The sequence below is a fragment of the Portunus trituberculatus genome, chromosome 41 (genome assembly GCF_017591435.1).
Source record: "Portunus trituberculatus isolate SZX2019 chromosome 41, ASM1759143v1, whole genome shotgun sequence".
NCBI lineage: Eukaryota > Metazoa > Arthropoda > Malacostraca > Decapoda > Portunidae > Portunus > Portunus trituberculatus.
In genome coordinates, this window is record NC_059295.1 from 16,781,309 (window position 1) to 16,798,440 (window position 17,132).

Sequence of the window (17,132 nt, forward strand, 5' to 3'; positions counted from 1 at the left end):
AGTGAAAGGAGAATGACGTTTAGAAGAAGGAGCAGGAGTAGGAAAATTGAATAACAGTCATCAGTAGAAGAGACATGATAGAGAAACAAGACAGAGTGAAGAAAGTGATAGGCAGTTAAAGGTGATCAGGTTGGGGAGGAATAAGAGCAATTGAATCCAGAAAGAAATTAATTACTGTAAAGGAGAACAATGAAATCAAGCATCGGCAGAACAAGAGCAAATTGATACGTAATGGAATTCACAGCTACACGTGCGAGATTTCATTGGTTTTGATACGTACACAAAGAGAAGATGCTTGATATTTAACATACAAAATTAAGCTGAACGAATATGATGAAATGCTGAGAACGGGGACAGTTGAAGGGGAAAGATATGAAATTATAAAGTAAAAATGAAAATTACGAAGAATTAGTCTATAATTATAAAAGAAGAATGTGTTCGAAGACAAGAAAAATAACTATTAATTTAGTGTAAAATTAAAAAGAGAGAATAAGAGTAAAATAAAAAGATTACAATAAGAATGCATAGAAAATTGTAATAATGAAGAAAAAGTATATATAAAAATTTAGTTGTAGAATGGTAAAAATACAAATACGCGAAGAATTTTGAGAGAAAAGCTTAAAATGTTGAAAAAGAACTTAAAAAATATGGAACTGTAATCATGAAAGAGAGAAATTGATGAAGAATTAGTTTGTAATCTGAGGAGACAATCTTTACAGACACGAAAAGTAAAACATGAATTGATTAGATAAAGAGGAAAGAAATAGGTAAAGTAAAAGAAGGAGAAAAAGAAGAACAACAACAAGAAGAAGAAGAAAAAGGAATTGGCAAGAAGTGCATAAAAAAGATAATATAGAACTGATTTATGTGAATTAAGAAAATAAAACATGCAAAACAGAGATTAACAAATAACTTCGGAAGGACAGATGATATTGATGAGAAAAAAAAAAACTACAGAATATCAAAACAAAAAGTAAAATTTTGTTTGTGATAAAGAAAAAGGAGGAAGAATTAAAAAAAATACATATATATATATATCAATGGGAGACGATGCAAAGAGAAAGAGAGAGAGAGAGAGAGAGAGAGAGAGAGAGAGAGAGAGAGAGAGAGAGAGAGAGAGAGAGAGAGAGAGAGAGAGAATGAACATAGAACGATACAGAAAAGTAAAAGAACAAACTAGACAAAGAGAACTCAAGCAACATAAAGAGAAAATACAAATACAACAAAAAAACGACAAAACTCTGAAGATTGGAAATAATGAAGAACTCTGGGAGGAAATGTAAGAATAAATGTTTCTTCAGGAAGGTTGGAACAAGAAACAAAAAAATTAAATGATGAAACACAGTAAAAATGAGAGAGAGAGAGAGAGAGAGAGAGAGAGAGAGAGAGAGAGAGAGAGAGAGAGAGAGAGAGAGAGAGAGAAAGAGAAGAATAAAGGTAGAATCAGAAAAGAAAACTAAATGCGATATAGATAAAAGAGAGAGAGAGAGAGAGAGAGAGAGAGAATAAAGGTAGAATCAGTAAAGAAAACTAAACAAGAATAGATAAAACTGTACCACGGAAAGAGGAGGAGAGAAAATGGAAATAGAATGAAGAGAGAAATAGATAGAAAGAACATATCTAAAAGGAAAAAGAGACAAAATAACAGCGAATAACTTTAACCGCTTCATTACTGGGACGTATTTCCACCATGAGTTTTGGGTATGGTTGGATGATTTTATATACATTAGGAAGGGTCTATGGAGGTCAGAAGATTAATGGCCAGAATCTACACTATTTTAATACCCACATAAGTATCTGAAGCTGTATAATATCACCAAATCGTATAAGCAGGATGAATATGAAGACTTGTCACGGTATTGAAGGGAGTTGTTAAGAGGAGAAGCAAATATCTTTCTTTAAACTGGGAGAAAACGAGAAAGGGAAAATAAAAAAAAAGAGAGAACGAAAAAGAAGCAAATGAACAAGGGAGATGAAAAAGAAAAGAGTAAACGAAGCGAAAGAGAGAGAGATAAAAAAAAAAAACACTTTAACGAAGGAGAAAAAAAAAAGAAGTTGAACAAAGGTGGAACATGAAAGAATATGGAAAATTAATTAGTGTGGTAAAGAAATCAAAGTTAAGAAGTAAATAGATAAAGAGAGAGAGAGAGAGAGAGAGAGAGAGAGAGAGAGAGAGAGAGAGAGAGAGAGAGAGAGAGAGAGAGAGAGAGAGAGAGAGAGAGATGAAAATTAAGATGCGAGAAGCTAATGAAATGAAGGAGATGATAGAGGATGAGAAGTAAGGAATAAACAACGGATGGAAGGGAAAACGAAGAAAAGGAAATAGACGAGGAAGTAATGAGAAGGAAGAGGTGGAAAGGATGCAAAATTAAGCAGTAAACGAATAATGGAAGGAGGAAGGAAGGGAGGGGAGAAAGTAATGAGGATGAAGAGGAGGAAAAAAAAGGATTACAGAAATCACGTAAAGACTTACAGTGAAAGTCACGCACCTGATGAAGGCGAGACGGTGATGACCATTAATGAAGCACTCCTCCTCCTCCTCCTCCTCCTCCTCCTCCTCCTCCTCCTCCTCCTCCTCCTCCTCCTTTACTTCCTACTCTTCTTCCTCTTCCTCCTCATTCGTCTTTGTCTTTGTCTTTTGCACCTTCCATTATTTTTCGTCGTCAGTCTCGTTACTAACATATTTCCTCCTCCTTTGTCTCTCTCTCTCTCTCTCTCTCTCTCTCTCTCTCTCTCTCTCTCTCTCTCTCTCTCTCTCTCTCTCTCTCTCTCTCTCTCTCTCTCTCTCTCTCTCTCTCTCTCTCTCTCTCTCACACACACACACACACACACACACACACACACACACACACACACACACACACACACACACACACACACACTTTGGAATATTAGTGGAGTGTTTCTCCTTTTCCTCCTTTTTCCTCCTCCTCCTCCTCCTCCTCCTCCTCCTCCTCCTCCTCCTCCTCCTCCTCCTCCTCCTCCTCCTCCTCCTCCTCCTCCTCCTCCTCCTCCTCCTCCTCCTCATCTTTCCTTTTCTATTCATGAGGTTAATTAATTTCTTCATATTCAAAAACATAAAATTACAATGATATTCCTGGTGTGTTCTGTGTCCTCTCTCTCTCTCTCTTTCTCTGTGTCCTTTTCCATCCTTCCGTCTCTCGAGTTATTCCATTTTGTACTTATTCCTTTCTTCGCATATTTCATCTCCATGTTCCAAAATCTGTCACAATTTTCAACCATGTTTTCCAGGATATGCTTTTCCTCCTCCTTTCATAAGCTCTTCTCCCTGTCCTCCTCTCCTCTCAGTTATTGCATTTTTTTTTTTTTTTTTTTTACTGATTCCTCTCTTTATCAGTGTATTCATATTCCAGAAATTCCCTTCTCGTGTTCCGGTATTTATTAATTTCCTCTTCCTCTTTATGCATGCACTTTATTCCTTTCTTTTTGCTTCCCTCACAAGTTATTACGTATTCTCCATTCCCTTGTCAGCAATATCAATGTAGTAATTCTCGACAGTTCGACTTTTACCTTCTTCCTTTACGATCCTTTTCACGCTTGTCACGCTCTCTCTCTCTCTCTCTCTCTCTCTCTCTCTCTCTCTCTCTCTCTCTCTCTCTCTCTCTCTCTCTCTCTCTCTCTCTCTCTCTCTCTCTCTCTCTCTCTCTCTCTCTCTCTCTCTCTCTCTCTCTCTCTTGTCCTTATTCAGCACTGTCACTGCCAGCTAGGCACTCACAGCTCCCAAATCACTGTTTTAGATTGTCACCAAAAAACCATTATCACTGTCATTGAGCTTCTTTCTGGATTCACTGTACTATTAGATACATATATCGCAGTTAACCTCCCTCTTTAGGCCACTGTCATATGATAATGCTATTTGCAATTTCATATTTCACTCTCTTTCTTTCCTTTTCAGGCCACTGTCATGTGCTAATGCTCTTGTGTTTTAATATATAGAGAGTCTTTCATCGCATCTCAGGCCACATTCATGTGCTAGTGTCACTTGTAGTTCTTTAGTTCCATCTGTTTACCTCGGGGGTTATGTTGTGCAGAACTGTACAACACAACGCCGACGCCAAATGTAACTTTAATATTTTTTCAGGATTTCTGCTTTTATCACTCCCAAAATTAACCCTAGTACCCTCTTTGCCTTATTTCTAGCCCCTATGCATTGTCTTCTTAGATCGAAATCGAAATAACTATAACTCCTAAATCTTTTTCATGTTCTGAACCAACCACGGCCTCGTCCTTTATCGTGTACCTGTAGTGTGGATTTTTCTCCCTACTCAAGGTACTCTGCATTTGTTAATGTTAAACTGCATTTGTCCCTTTATTCATCCTATCCATATTTGCTTGCATTGTGATGGCATTCAAATCTGACATAATTATTCTATATATCTTCATGTCATCTGCAAATTTGCTAGTACCACTACTAATTCCACTATCCAAACCATTAATGTATATAGAAAATAACAATGGCACTAAAACTTATTCTTGTGGCACCGCATATTACTTGGCGCCACTAGGAATTACAGCCGCTTATTACAATTCTGTCGCCTATCGCCCAGCCACGACTTTATTAAAGAGTCTGTTTCCTCTCTCTTTTTTTTTTTGGGGATGGGTATTCCTTTTCTCGCTCCTCCATATTCTTTTCCTCTCTTTCATCCTTTTCCTCCTAATTTTCCATGTCCTTTTTTTCCTTCTCTTCCTTCTCTTCTTTGCTTCACCCCTTTCATTACATTTACTTCCTCTATCATGTCCGTTCTTCTTATTATCTCTTTCATATCTCTCTCTCTCTCTCTCTCTCTCTCTCTCTCTCTCTCTCTCTCTCTCTCTCTCTCTCTCTCTCTCTCTCTCTCTTTTACCCTTACGTAGTTTTCCTCCATCTTGCATTATTCTTCTCTCACTTTCTTGTATTGGTAAAGTTACTCCTTCCTTCCTCTCCCTTTCCTTTACTCTTTTATTCTGCTTTTCTATTCTTCCTCTCATGCATCCCCTTACTATGCCTCTCTCTTTTTCCGTCCCCCTTGTTCTTTCCTCTTATCTGTTACTATCTTTTCTTCTTTCCTTCCAACTTTACTAGAGGAAGAGAAGGAAGGAGAAGGAGCAAAAGGAGGAGGAAGGGAGGAAGGAAGAATTATAAGGGGTTTAAATTTTACTGTGAATACTGTATAGAAAGAAGGAAGAATAGGAAGAAGAGGTGGAGGAGAAGGTGGGAGAGGAGGAGGAGGAGGAGGAGGAGGAGGAGGAGGAGGAGGAGTTGGTTGTGGTGATAGTGGAGCTGTTGTGCAAATATAAGAAGGTATAGGAGAAATATTGCTCTGTTAGAAAATCACCAGAAAAAAAAAAAAAAACGTATATTGTCAGAAGCAAAGAGAGATTAGTTAAAAGAAAATGTACTTGACCTGGGTGCTCAAATATTACTCGTTTTCTATAAGCAGGGTAGACTTGCTAAATATCTCTTCCTTCCATTTCAATTAACATTCCTACACACCAGAGCAAAGAAATAAAGAAAAAAATGAATAGAAATAGATGATAATTGTAATAATGTGAATGATTATGATGATGTATATAATTTTTTTTTTTTTTCACTTTTGATCCTGTTGTTTATTGTGTTAATGAGGCAGCACGTCGAGATTGATCGGTAATTAATTTGCACTTTAAATTTACGTAGACTTTTGCATCTCGTCCAATCTGGGGCAGGAAGCCGGAAAACAAATACAAATCATTTAATACTAATGCATGTATCCGGGAAAAAGATTAAAAAAAAAAAAAACAGTAGGTGCGTAATTATGAGAATATATTTGTTTTGACAGCATATATGAGAGAGAGAGAGAGAGAGAGAGAGAGAGAGAGAGAGAGAGAGAGAGAGAGAGAGAGAGAGAGAATATGTGTGGTTGAATGATGACATATTTTGCATTATGAAACGATATACATAAATTAAGCTTGGGTCCGTATGTGTGTGTGTATGTATGTGTGTGTGTGTGTGTGTGTGTGTGTGTGTGTGTGTGTGTGTGTGTGTGTGTGTGTGTGTGTGTGTGTGCGCGCGCGATAAATTTACCTCGATGAACTGTTAGGAATAGGAAATAGGAAAGGAGGTGGTGGTGGTGGTGGTGGTGGTGGTGGTGGTGGTGGTGGTGGTGGTGATGGTGGTGGTGATGGGAAAGAGAGGAAGAGGAGCTGATGCAGATTGAGTTGTGGAAGATTAAAGAGCGTGAGTGAGAGGGTAATAAAGTACAGTGCATATGGGAGGGAGAGGATTGAGATAGAAAGGGGAGGGGGTGAGAGGGGAGGTGATGGAATGGTGATTTAGGGGGAAGGAAGGTGAGGTGGAAAGGGCGGGAGTGTGTTTGGGAGAGAGAGAGAGAGAGAGAGAGAGAGAGAGAGAGAGAGAGAGAGAGAGAGAGAGAGAGAGAGAGAGAGAGAGAGAAACAAATATCCCTTTTTTTCACCTGATTTACGCATTTTACGTATTGACTTGACGAGCAGAAATTAGAATAGGTAACGAGCCGCACTATTTTGTCAAGTTTTTTCAGTACTTTATTATTGTTATTATTATTATTATTATTATTATTATTATTATTATTATTATTATTGTTGTTGTTGTTGTTGTTGTTGTTGTCCTTGTTATTATTTTTGTTGTTGTTGTTGCTATTGCTTTTGTGTGTTGTGGATATTGCCTTTGTAACACGAATAAAGGTACATTTTCACTTTTATTTTGTCCTTGAGCGCCACATTTGAACATTCCACTGTGTCATCAAATATTTGAATAACATGCCAATCGTGTTCGTTTGCAACCCTTCACTACATGAACTGCATTTTCCGCCTTTTAGTCTGCCCGTCAGTCCACCCACTCGTCTCGCTACTCTGTCTATCTACCCACTCATGCATCTAACTGGCAAATTCCGTGTCCTTTTTCCGACCTCTCTGTACGTTTATTTATCGCAGTCTGTTAACTTTCTATCTATTTGGTAGTCTGTCTATCTACATATTTCTCTATCCATTTATTTTTATTTGTCTTTCTCCTGCATGATCGTCTATTTTTATTTATATATATCTATCTTTCTATTTATTTAGTCATCGATATGTCTAGTCATTTATTTATCTATCTTTCTGTATCCCTTATATGTGTATTGATCAGTCTGTCTATCTATCTATCTGCGTATGCGTCTGTCTATCTCTCATATTTTTATTGATCAGTCTGTCTATCTATCTAGTTATCTATCTGTAATTATTTATCTGCGTATGTGTCTGTCTATCCCACTGTTCTATATCTCCTCATGTTACGTGTTAAATTATCCATGCAGTAACTAAAATACACATAAAAAGCAAAAAAAATAAGAAATAACACGATTACCAACACTTTCTTTATGTTATTGCATTGTAGATCACTATTTCTCAGCGCTAACAACCACCCCCCTAAATACATATACATTCACTTAAAACAAATGTCTACCTCTCTTATCTTTGTCGAATATCTTTCCATGTTTTCATCTGGCTGATCAATCTTTCCCTATATATTTTTACTCCTCATTCTTACCAATTTATATATCAACTCCTACCTGGACCTTCACCTTTGATCACCTATCTGTTAGTATAATCTAATTGCATACCCATTAATCTGGTATTCGCGCCCACACTGATTGATTGATTCAGGCCACATAACTCTGAAATTGAGGTCAGGAGCAGCAGCGTGTTATGTGAGGCGTGGGAGTGAGAGAGAGGTAGACAGAGAGAAGTGTGTAGGATGAGGAGGGTGAGAGAGCTGCTGGGTGAAGGGTGGAGGTGTGGGGACAATTTGTGGAGGGTTGGAAGGAATAACTTTCAACTTGAGTTATGCGATGGTCAGTTTAGGTAAGGGAAGGAGGGAGGAACCAAGGTAGGAAGGGAGAAAGGAAGAGGAAGAGGGAGGAGGAAGAAGTGTAGATTAACTTAGACTCTTGAGTACTTTATATTTAGAGAAAGAAAATGAGTAGGAAGAGCACAAGGAAAGTTAATTTAGAAATGTAGAGAGAGAGAGAGAAAGAAAACAGTAGTTGTAATAGTAGCTGTAGAAGTAGTAGTAGTAGTAGTAGTAGTAGTAGTAGTAGTAGTAGTAGTAGTAGTAGTAGTAGTAGTAGTAGTAAATAAAGTACATAATATATAGTAGAAAGAAAAGCAAAAGGAGAGGAAGGAGAAAGTGGAGGAGGAGGAGGAGGAGGAGGAGGAGGAGGAGGGGAAAGAGGGAAAGCCGCACTGAGTCATGGGGGAAGCGGGGAGGTGTATAATTAGATATAATCATGTGACCTTGTGATGTTAGTTCTCTCTCTCTCTCTCTCTCTCTCTCTCTCTCTCTCTCTCTCTCTCTCTCTCTCTCTCTCTCTCTCTCTCTCTCTCTCTCTCTCTCTCTCTCTCTCTCTCTCTAGACACCAGTAGAGAGAGAGAGAGAGAGAGAGAGAGAGAGAGAGAGAGAGAGAGAGAGAGAGAGAGAAGACCGCAAGTGCTTATATACTATCAGATGGTAGGCTTAATAAGAAGTAATCACTCCCACGTGTATAGAAAACCCTCCCTCCCCAGGTAAGGTCGCAGGATGGGTGGGATGTGGGGGTGGGGCAGGGCAGCAGCAGCGTCGTGACAAATCCCCACCACTCACGTTCCCAGGCTGTACTGAGACTCTCGATGAGGTTAGCTAAGTACAGCAGTTGTGTTCTGCTTTTATACACGTCTACTGTTTGATATGCAGACTTTTGCGTAGATAAATAAATATGGATATAATTAGTTCATGCTATTTGTTTTATTCTATCGATTTCATTCATCTGTATGCATAAGTGTATGAGTATTTGCATTACATAAACGAATGGTGTAACTACTGTAGTACTAGTAGTAGTAGTTGTTGTTGTTGTTGTTGTTGTGTGTTGTTATTACTATAAATATTATTATGATTATTATTATTATTGTTATTATAATACTCGTAATTATTATTATTGTTATCTTTATTATTATTATTATTATTATCATTATTGTTATCATTATTATTTATTATTATTGTTATTATTATTATTTATTAGTAGTAGTAGTAGTAGTAGAAGCAGAAGTGGTAGTATAAGTATCAGCAGTAGTAGTAGTAGTAGTAGTAGTAATAGTATCATTATTATGGTCAATACTACTACTATTACTACTACTAGTACTACTACTACTTCAGCTGCTGCTGCCACTGCTGTTGCTGCTGCTGCTGCTGCTGCTGCTGCTGCTGCTGCTGCTATTACTACTAAAGCCATCATCGTCATTGTTATTATTATTATTATTATTATTATTAACATCACGAAAAGACCAACCTTTAGAAAGAGGTCTCAATAGGTAAACTTGTGTCAATAGGTACATAGACACGCTCTCTCTCTCTCTCTCTCTCTCTCTCTCTCTCTCTCTCTCTCTCTCTCTCTCTCTCTCTCTCTCTCTCTCTCTCTCTCTCTCTCTCTCTCTCTCTCTCTCTCTCTCTCTCTCTCTCTCATCACACATACAAAACACCCAGGAGTATTTGCTACTATAATCTGGGAAATAATCATGTACTTAACAAACAGTAGCAGGCAGGTAGGCAGATTTTAACCCCCCGCTCTCCCTTGTTTACCTGGATTACATATACATGAGGTGGTCACGATTTGCATAGGTAACTTGGGACATTACGGTGTTATTTCATACCCGTGGAGGTTTTTTACAGAATAGGTGAGTGTATCATTTATTCCAGTTTATTTGGGGTGGTTGTGGTGGTGGTGGTGGTGGTGGTGGTGGTGCTGTTGTTGTTGTTTTTTTCCATTTACCTGAACGTTGTGAGCTTTTGGTCGTGGTGTTTAGGAGGGAGGGATGGAAAGGGTTGTGGTGGTGGTGGTGGTAGTGGTGGTGGTGGTGGTGGTGGTGATGGTGGTGGTGGACGGTAAATTATGATGTGTGTTATGAGGTGTGTTTTGTGTTGGTGGTGATGGTGGTGGTGTGTGTGTGTGTGTGTGTGTGTGTGTGTGTGTGTGTGTGTGTGTGTGTGTGTGTGTGTGTGTGTGTGTGTGTTTGATAGGTCTCTCTCTCTCTCTCTCTCTCTCTCTCTCTCTCTCTCTCTCTCTCTCTCTCTCTCTCTCTCTCTCTCTCTCTCTCTCTCTCTCTCTCTCTCTCTCTCTCTCTCTCTCTCTCTGTGTGTGTGTGTGTGTGTGTGTGTTCGATCTCCCTTGTTTGTTTCTCTAAGTTTTTAGAGTTGCTCTCAGTTTCTGCTTGCAGTGAGAATTTGAGACTATTTCCCGGCTCTTTGTTTTTCTCTCCTCGGTAAACACATGCACATTTAAAAAAACATGCTGGGATTTATTATTCATGAATCTCGGTATGAATATTTCGTTAGCTAATTTACATAGGATGTGGTACAAATATTTTTTATGTATTGAGCCTAACGGAAGAGCTAAAGAGGAAGAAGAGGAAGAGGAAAAGAAGAAAACCAAAAAAAAATAACAACAATAACAAGAAAGAAGAAAAAATTTATCAAGAAAAAAAAGAACAAGAACAAAAGAACAAAAACAAGAACGAGAAAAAGAAAAAAGAAGAAAACTAGAAAAGAAGAAAGAAAGAAGGAAAGAAAAAAAGTAATGTTGAATTATTAGGAAGATTTAAAAGGACATTACACAGATTTATGGGTGGAGATGATAGGTGGAAATTTGTGGGTATGCTTTTTACAGACACTGCCTCGTGTTGACCCGAATTCCTTCTTCCAAAAATGTTATGTAGAAAAGAGTAAAACAAAAACAACGTCCTTTATCCCATTCCTCTATTCGCTGCGCATCATCCCTTAGTAAGACATTTTTGTAACTTTCAGCTTCTCCAAATTCATCCTTTTCACTACCATCACGCGTTTCCACATTCATTCTGCTTACTATCTGGTGATTTTATACAGCTCCAGAAACTTATGTGGGAATTAAAATAAAGAAGACTGTGGCCATTAACCTACTGACCACCGTAGACCCTTCCTAATGCCAATAAAATGTTCTAATCGTACCCAACACTCAAGGTAAAAATATGTCCCAGTATTGAAGCGGTTAATACTTATTAGGAACTAGGAAAAAAACATATCTATTCTCTCGACCTCCATGTTTTTGTTGTGGCTGCGTGTAAAGATTTTATGTTTTGGTTACGGCACTGAGTTATTGATGTCATAGGGGAGAGGAACGGCGCACCAGACACCGCTTCAATGCTCAGAGCTCAGTGAATGAAGAAAGGACTTGAATAGGCTGACTGATTGATTTCTTCATCAGGACACAGCATTAAGGCCGAGCAGGGGCAAAACATGCAATTATGAGACGAGAATAAATTGTTAAGAAAGGAGATGCAGGGACAGAAAAAAAAATAGAAAAATTGATGGACGGGTATATAGATAGATGAAGAGATAGATAGATAGATAGATAAATAGACCGATAAATAGAGAGCAAAGTAATCAGATAGACGGATAGATAAGCAGACAGATAGACGTACAGATAGATGGATAGATAGATAGATAGATAAATAGACAGTTAGATATAGAGAGAGATAGATAGGAGAGTGTATAAATGGATGGATTGATAGATAGACAGATAAATACATTGTTAAATACGTACACAGAAACAGATAGGGAGATAGATAGACAACTATGCTCTCTTGGTGATAGATTTGTTCTATGAAATATGTCTATAAGCATTTTTCACTTCATTGCATTCTACTCTGCCATAAGTTAAACTCTTGATCCAAAACAAGATGCTATTGATAAAAAGGGTATAACATCTTTACTCTTTTCCAGGATAAAAGAAAAAAATAAACAGAAGAGAACATAGAAAGAAAAGAGGAAAAGGAAGAGAAGAAAAACGAAAGTAAAGAAGATAAAAGCCAAAAGAAAAAGCGAGGAAAGAGAGCAAAATCTTAGAGAAAATAAACAGAATCTGAAAAAAAAACTTAGAGAAAAGAGAAAACGAACAGAAAAGATTAAAAAAAAAAAACACATAAACGAAATGTATCATAGGACATAAATGAATACAGATAGAAAATAGAAAATAAAAGTTAAAAAGGAGAAAAGGACACAAACATAGAAAAAAGGAACATAGAAACGGAATCAATAACATAAAAATTGAAACAAAAAAAAATAAAAAAAACAACGTTCAAGAAGAGAAAAGAAAATAGAAAAAAAAAAAAAAATACAGCAATAGCAACTTTTAAAACAGTTCACAGCAAGAGTAGGAAAGTTCACTACCGAGGAGCCAATTCATTCCTTCACCTGTTTACTCTGTGCACCTCCTGTTATTATTGCTGCTGCTGATGGTGATGATGATGGTTCTTATTTTTTACGGGGCGTGTGGCGTGTCCAGTCTAGTCTTCCTCTAGCTCATCCATCCTCTTCCTCCTCTTCTCCTCCTCCTCCTCCTCCTCCTCCTCCTCCTCCTCCTCCTCGACTACTATTTTGAAAGGTAATGTGTTTCATGGCACCATTTTAGAAGTAGTTTGCGGCAGTTTGAGGCGAAGTGTGGCGGTGATTGGCCTGACGAAAGTTTCCGCGTGTGAAAGTACTTGCTTTTGGAAATTGTGTGAGGTGTTCTCGAAGCTTTGGAAGTATGAGGAGTAGTTGGAATGCTTCTGGAATGTTAGAATGTTGGAATGTTGGAATCTGTCGCTACAATGTTTGCTTTGAGTCTTTTTTTCTCTTATTCGTAGTTCTTTTATTTTATTTTTTTCTTTTGCTAGGATTGTCTGGATTTTTTGGGGGGGATGGGAGGTGAGGTGTGTTTGTGTCTGCGTGCATGTGTGTTTATTTACATTTATTTAACTATTTTTCTTTTCTTTTCTTTTATACATTTTCAACGGGTGCTTATATATTCCTTTCCCTCCACCAGGTAAACAAAAACGAGGGCTGAGTGGAAGTCGAGGTGGAGAAGCTCACCTGAGTACCCTCGATAGGTACGTACAGGTGTAGTAACTAGGAAATCACACCTGCTCTTTTTTATGGATTTTAAAGAATGTACAGGACTTGACGAATCACGCAATTGTTTGTGCTTTACTTCAATGATTTTTTGCTTTATAGTGCGTATGTTGAATCAGACACGTCCCTTCGATTGTCAAAGAAGGTGTCACATTAGGTAGTTACTCTTATCGACATTACTAAGCATGAATGGAATAGATAGGAGAGTGAATTGCGTTAGTGAAAAGACACACGAGATATTAGGATCTGCTTCGTCCTGTATTTTCTCTTCACCAAAACCCTCTGGTGTTACTAAAGGAAAATAAGAGTAAGAGGACTCTCGTTATTAATTTCACTGGTTATTCAATTTCAGTATCTCTAATCGATAATATTAAGGAGAGATATTAGGATCTGCTTCATCCTGTATTTTCTCTTCACCAAAACCCTCTGGTGCTACTAAAGAAAAATAAGACTAAGAGGACTCTCGTTATTAATTAATGGTTATTCAATTTCAGTATCTCTAATCGATAATATTAAGGAAAAATAGAACTAGAATCACTGCAGATACTCAGCCTTTCCTCCTGCTATCATTGGCTTCTCAGAATTGTCCCCTTTTCTTAATGTTAGTAATTCTAATAGACTAAAATGTACTCTGAGATCGGAAATATTTGATCATTACTCTTGCTGTCATTGGTGTCTCTTAGAATTGCCCCCCCTTATCCCTCAGTCTGCACAAAATCATTCCATTAAGCTTCATGACGCAGGACAGATAGGTTTATCGGTAGTGGCGTCCAAAATAAACACGGCTCAAGGTCCAAAGCAACAAAAAACACTAAAGTTTGAATTGCCTTGATACACTGAGCGAGAAAGAAGTTTTCTATCTCGATCTCTGGACCAAAGGAGAAAGCCGGAATGTGCCTAAGTTTTGCCGATGGAAAAGTCGATATTGGAAGCGTTAATAAGGAACTTCAGCGCAAAAGGATACGTGAAAATGAGATCGTAATTTTCGAGAGTAATATAACGAAACACAGAGGAAGAAAATGGAAGTGTTTATTAGTCACAGTATGCCTTAAAATTATACCGAAATATCACTCGCCCTTTAGAACTAAGCAAAGAATCATTATGTGTAAGACGTTCACAGTTCCACACAAAGGAAAGCCAAGGAGGCCAAATCACAGAACGCTTGCTGGTTAAGGAAGCGTTTGCAATAAGCTATATTATGTTCTGAGTTAAAATCCTATCAACACATCACTCTCTCTAAAACCTATGGTGAGAAACGTTAAAAATGATAAATATAAATAAATCTAAAAGAAAAATGCTTCATATTTAAGAAAACGAAAGAAAGAGACAAGAAATTGTAAAAAAAAAAAAGAAAAATAGGAATGAAAATTTAATCATACAAAGTAGGAAGATAATAAAAAGAATAAAGAAAGAAATAACTCAATAAAGAGAGAACGAAAGAAAAATGTGAGAAAAGAAGGGAACATTCGACAGCGAAACGAATGTGGAAGAAAGAGGAGGAGAAGGAGGAAGAGTCTCACAGTTGGACAAAGTTGATTCTATTGTGCGTGTGTGTGTGTGTGTGTGTGTGTGTGTGTGTGTGTGTGTGTGTGTGTGTGTGTGTGTGTGTGTGTGTGTCAGTGAGTATGTCTGTACCTCAATTCAACTCCCAGTCCATCACGAAGTCTTTTGTCAACCACACAGAGGCACACACGATGCAGGAAGATCCACACCACTTTCACACTCCTTGCCTAAGCTCTGCACTCGTCAGCTCTCCAATACCTTCCCATCGTGGCGAGAAACTTGCTGTGTGTGTGGCAGGGACGAGGTGCTTGGGATAACCTGGGCTGGACTGTTCTTATTCGATTATTTGTTAAGCTTACAACTATTTCTGCTTCTGTGTGAACTAATATAATTTTACCTAGACCAACTTATTATTAATGCTGTTGCTTTTTCTACAACTGCTACTACTAGTACTATTACTACTACTACTACTACTACTACAATTCTTACTGCTACTACTACTATTACAACTGCTTTATTAACATTCTCTCTCTCTCTCTCTCTCTCTCTCTCTCTCTCTCTCTCTCTCTCTCTCTCTCTCTCTCTCTCTCTCTCTCTCTCTCTCTCTCTCTCTCTCTCTCTCTCTCTCTCTCTCTCTCTCTCTCTCTCTCTCTCTTCACTCAATCAAGGCTTCTAATCACACAGACCTGAGTTAATTTGTAGATCCTTCAGTTTATTTCTCTCTCATTATTTCATTACCTCTCCAAACGACGAACACACACACACACACACACACACACACACACACACACACACACACACACACACACACACACACACACACACACACACACACACACACACACACTTTCCTCCCTTTCATTTTCTGTTCTTTACGGCATTAGGGACATGGAATCCTTACCACCACCACCACCACCACCACCACCACCAAGCCACCTCTCTCTCTCTCTGCGTGTGGTATAACTTTTCCTCATCCATTTTATTACAAAGATCTAAGACAATTGGGGTAATCACTCTTATAGATAACGAGAGAGAGAGAGAGAGAGAGAGAGAGAGAGAGAGAGAGAGAGAGATAAATAGATGGGAAGAGACACTAGCAAATTAATTAGGCTTCCTTTTTTGTTTTAATATTGTTTCTTGTTTTTTCGTCTCTTTTCATTCATTTCTACCTTCTTTTCTCGTTTCCATCCTTCTTTCATTCTTTCTCTCTTTACTTTGAAGCGATCTCACAGTAGCATTCCTCCTTTCTTTCTTTCTTCCCTTTCTCCTTTTTATCTCTCTTTCCACACCTCCATATTTTTTACTCTCGTTTTCTTTTTCTCGTGTCAGTGTTCACCTTTCCATTCTCTCCTCTTTTCCATTCTTCCTCTTTTCCCTTCCCTCTCCTCTTTCCTCCCATCCCTTCACTTTTACTGGTCCTCTTTCCATATTGTTTACTCCTCCAATATGTTTCCTCCTTTCCTTCTCTCCCTTCACTCCACCATATTTTCCACCAGAGTTGACATCCTCCCTCCCTCCCTCCCTCCCTCCCCCTCTCTGTCAGTCTACTTTCCTCCTCACTCCTTTCACGTTCCCTTCTCTCTCCGTCACGCGTTTCCTCCACTGTCTCTCTCCTCTTATCAGTTCTGTTTCCTCCTTTCAAGATCTCTTCCTTTCAGCCAGATGGTGTTCCTCTCCCTTCTCTCTCTCTCTCTCTCTCTCTCTCTCTCTCTCTCTCTCTCTCTCTCTCTCTCTCTCTCTCTCTCTCTCTCTCTCTCTCTCTCTCTCTCTCTCTCTCTCTCTCTAACATGGAAATTACCTTCCCATCCTTTTATCCATATCTGTCTCTTAAGTCTTCTTCTTCCCCTTCTTCGTTTCCTCCTCCTCCTCCTCCTCCTCCTCCTCCTCCTCCTCCTCCTCCTCCTCCTACTCCTCCTCTAGCATCACACGAGGCAAATCTCCAGGGCTGTACCTGTAACCCTTCCTTATAGAGTATGCACTTTATGGGAAGCGAGGAGCACCGTGGATTCCTACCTTTATCCTTTTTTTTCATGTTTTTATTTTTCTTCTCTGCTTTGCTACATAATATATTGCTGTGTTTTCTTTCATGTTTTTTTTTTTCGTGTGTTTTTCTGGGGTAGTTTTCAAGTTTTCAAAGATAGTTGCTTATATGTTATTAGCTACTATTACTACTGCTAATGCTACAGCTACTACTACTACAATTACTACTACTACTACTACTGCGACTGCCAATGCTACTACTATTATTACTACTACTACTACTACTACTAAACTTCTAATACTACTAATACTACTGCTACTACTGCTACTACTGCTACTACTACTACTACTACTACTACTACTACTACTACTAATAATAATAATAATAATAATAATAATAATAATAATAATGATAATAATAATAAATTATCAGCATTATTATCGGTAGCAATAGCAACAGTAGCAGTAGCAGTAGCAGTAGTAACAGCAGCAGCAGCAGTAGTAACCTCCCTGTGGTGGGACTCGGGGGCACGTCAGAAGAATTCCACCGCAGTATTCCCTGCGCGTCGTGAAGGGTGACTCCGAGGGGCAGTGAGGGGACTGGCAACCCCCGCCTCTGTATTTTTACCCCCACAATGAGACAGGCGGGAGGGGAGTGGCGACCAGCCCTCATGAACACGCTTGTCTTGCCTGGCTTCCT

General features: G+C 38.5%; 1 protein-coding gene across 4 annotated transcripts in view; it reads left to right on the top strand.

Moving 5' to 3' along the window:
• Positions 1 to 17,132, top strand: part of LOC123516880 (G-protein coupled receptor dmsr-1-like) — a 239,287-nt gene that overhangs the window by 89,861 nt on the left and 132,294 nt on the right. For 2 of the 4 annotated variants that reach the window (XM_045276600.1, XM_045276602.1), the window contains exon 3: positions 12,864 to 12,927. The exons of the other annotated variants lie outside the window; for them this stretch is intronic. The gene's annotated coding sequence lies outside the window, so the exon portion shown is untranslated. The remainder of the gene's footprint in view (positions 1 to 12,863; positions 12,928 to 17,132) is intronic. 4 annotated transcript variants of the gene reach the window in all.